Raw genomic sequence first — 3,855 nt, forward strand, 5'->3', positions numbered from 1 at the left:
AGGAAGCCCATGCTGGTCTCTAAACTCACAAAAGTAAATAAGACATCTCCAGGACTGGGGAGCTAGCTCAGCGGTTAAGAGCATTGACTGCTCTTCCAGAGGTCCTGAGTTCAAATCCCAGCAACCACATGGTAACTTACAACCATCTGTAACGGGATCCGATGCCCTCTTCTGGTGTGTCTGAAGACAGCTACAATGTACTCATATACATAAAATAAAATAAGACATCTCCACAATCAACAATGTGGCAACTGAGAACAACTGTTCTTGCACATGCAAAAGGATCAACTCCTACCTGAGACTTATATAAAAATGTAACTCAGAAGCTCCCCTGCAAACCTGCACATCCTTGCAAGGTCTATCCAGGTAAGTCTGCCATCCTCCCATCCTCACCTCTCCCCAGGTCCCTAGATCTAGCCTCAGTCCCACATCCAATGCATGAGCCTGGTCTAGCCTCCTCTGCCTGTGTCACTACTAACCTCTAGGCTTCTGTCATGACCCATCCTACAACCTGCCCCTAACCTTCAGGACACTCCCACAGCACATCGAATCTCTCTATCCAGTCAGGTCCTACACATTCTTTTCCAGGATGATGAGCTGGGTGAGTTTGGCCAATGCTCCCCACCTCATATCCACCACAACAATCCCCATATACCCCCAATTCCAACCTTATACCAGAAGGCACACCCTGCATACACAGCTCAGCCTCCTGTGTGCAGCTGAGACATAACCAACCTCTAGGCCTAAACCCTCACAAGTGTAAGGGTGATGAAATGAAGAAGAAAATCCAGATTTTGAAAAAAATTCAATAAAAAGATAGAAACACTGAGGACTCAAGTGAAATATATATGAGAATGAAAACCCAACAGCCCTACTAGAAAACTCAAAAGAAAGACATACAAGTATAATGAATCAAGCAGAAGATAGAACATGAGGATTGAAAATAAAGTAGATGATCTAAATGAAAGAAGCAAAGAAGTGGAGTTGGGTTGGGGACATACAGGAAACTGGGGGACGCTGATAAAAGGAAAAACAGTCTTCCCCAAGGAAGAGCACACCAATTGGTTATCTAATTGTGAGCCCTGAAATCATACATACAAGTAGCAATATAAGACTAAGCAGGCACTACAATAGCTAGGAATATATACACATATTTAGCATGTATATACATACGTATATAGGAATATATTATGATTAGGAATATATATACATATATCAACAATTAATTTTTAGAAGATCCCATAACTTTGAAAGAGAGCAAGTGTCTTAGTCAGGGTTTCTATTCCTGTTCAAACATCATGACCAAGAAGCAAGTTGGGGAGGAAAGGGTTTATTTAGCTTGCTTCCACATTGCTGTTGATCACCAGAGGAAGTCAGGACTGGAACTCAAGCAGGTCGGAAGAAGGAGCTGATGCAGAGGCCATGGAGGGATGTTCCTTACTGGCTTGCTTTCCCTGGCTTGCTCAGCCTGCTCTCTTATAGAACCCAAGACTTCCAGCCCAGGGATTGCACCACCCTCAAGGGGCCCTACCCCCTTGATCACTAATTGAGAAAATGCCCCACAGCTGGATCTCATGGAGGCACTTCCCCAACTGAAGCTCCCTTCTCTGTGATAACTCCAGCCTGTGTCAAGTTGGCACACAAAACCAGCCAGTACAGCAAGGAATGGTGTGTAGAAAGGTTTACAAGGAAGAAAGGAAAGGAGGAAATAATATAAGTATCCTCTCAACACACAAATTATTATTAAAAAGAAAAAGGACAGGACATACAGAACAGCATGCTGAAATACCAATGCTCTGCTACTAACAACTACAAAATTTTAAATCAAATATTTGCAATAGTATAAAAACTTAGAAATAAACTGAATGAAAGATAGTCAAGTCTGAGAGCAGGATTGGTGAGATGGCTCAGCAGGTAAGAGCACTGACTGCTCTTCTAAAAATCCAGAGTTCAAATCCCAGCTACCACATGGTGGATCACAACCTACTATAATGAGATCTGAAGCCCTCTTCTGGTACACCAGAAGACAGCTACGGTGTACTTATTTATAATAATAAATAAATCTTGGGACCAGAGCCAGCAGGGACTGAGCGAGTAGAGCTGACCTGAGGATCGAACAGAGGTCCTAAAAGTCAATATTGACCAGAGCGAGCCAGGCCGATTGACCAGAGCGAGCAGGGCTGATTGACCAGACTGATCGGGGCTGACTGGAGCAAGCAGAGGTCCTAAAAGTCAATCCCCAACAACCAGATGATCTCTCCTATCAAGAAGTGTCATTCACCTAAGCTAAGAATGAGAAAACACAGTGTCATGAAGAATGGTTATGGTAATACACTAGGGGATACCTGGAATCTGGTTTGTTCCTGAGACCTCAAGAGACTGCAGGGCAGGAAGGGTGAGAAGCAGCTCCTGTTCTGCTGTGCTGAGCTCCAGCCTGGACATGGAACACTTGGTGACAGAGGTCTTATTCAGCTCAAGAGCTGGGCGGATGCTTTCAAGAAAGCCACTGCTGTTGAATAAACAGAACTCGATACTCTCTGAAGCTGAGAAGACTTCCATGAGCACCTGGAGCAGTGCTTGGTCTGCTGGACCCATGTTGTTGACTTGAACTTCCAGCCTAGGGATCTTGTATAGCTTGGGGGACAAGTTCCAATAGCCAGATCTTATTTTAGGTGGATGTGAGGGGTAGATATTCTTAAAACTCTTTATGTTCTCTTCAATTTCAGATAAATTTTTCGCATGTTCCTTAATTTGTTCAAAGGCAGATGCATAGTCTTGTTCTATAGTTGGTGGAGGTAATGTTTCAAAACATTTTTCCATGACTGAGTAATCTACAACAGTTGGTATTTTATTTCCTTTTATGGAGACTTCTAAACTCTTCACCAGCAACAGGCTTTCTGGGTGGTCCCTAAAGTACTGTAAATTCAGTACTTTCAAAGCCAGTGTTCTCCCTTGAAGGAATTGCAAAATAACTGGAGAGCATGCAGCAACCGTGTTGCTTTCATAAGCAATGCTTAGAGCAATGCGCAATAAATTTTCTGAAACGAATGAAGAGAGCGATTCAGGAGATAACTGCCACAGTTGCTTAACTGCCTGCATTATCCTGGAAGTTTCTGGAGGGTGATTTACATAATCCTCATTTTCAGACATGTTCTCCAGTGAGTCTTTCTCATCCACAAGCTGAAGCAAATGAGACACAACTGTCGGCCCTGCCTTTGAGGAAGGAAGGCTAGAGACATACTTCAAAAAATTGTTGTAGGTGGTCATAGCCTTCAAGGGTGAGTTAATCTGTCTCAAATAATAAAGTCCCAGATCTTGGTCTTCCTGCTTATCTGAACCCAAGAGTTCAGTCAACCTCACGGCAGCAAGAAACTCCTGGAACAGAGGACCTAAAAAACGGTAGACTGGTCTCAGTCTCTGGGCGGTGAATTTGCTCATCAAGCAGGTGGTGAGTTCTTCATCTTCATCAACTCCTGCCTGGGCCAGGTCATCACTGTTGAACTCAAAGCACGATGAGAAAAGCCCTGTCAAGGCCAGCTGCCCACATGAGGACACGGTGGCCTGGAGAGGCTCAGCTGTAGCTTTGTACTTTAAGGACAGGTATTGCATGTAGGACTTGAAAAGTGCCACATCCTGAAAATCATCCTGAGCAGATGGATTTTTAATCCAGTCAGTACAGACTGCTGCCACAAAAAGGGGGGTTTTGTGAATTCCCTGTAAATCTTCATTCCGTCCAAAATAAACTATAAACTCTTGTAGACGTGTTATATTATGGGAGAAAAACTTCTTTAGTATATGGACAGTATTGTATAAGGGAAACTCTTGGATCTCTAGAATTGTATCTAGGTATGGGCG

This window comes from Mastomys coucha, unplaced genomic scaffold (assembly GCF_008632895.1).
Source record: "Mastomys coucha isolate ucsf_1 unplaced genomic scaffold, UCSF_Mcou_1 pScaffold8, whole genome shotgun sequence".
NCBI lineage: Eukaryota > Metazoa > Chordata > Mammalia > Rodentia > Muridae > Mastomys > Mastomys coucha.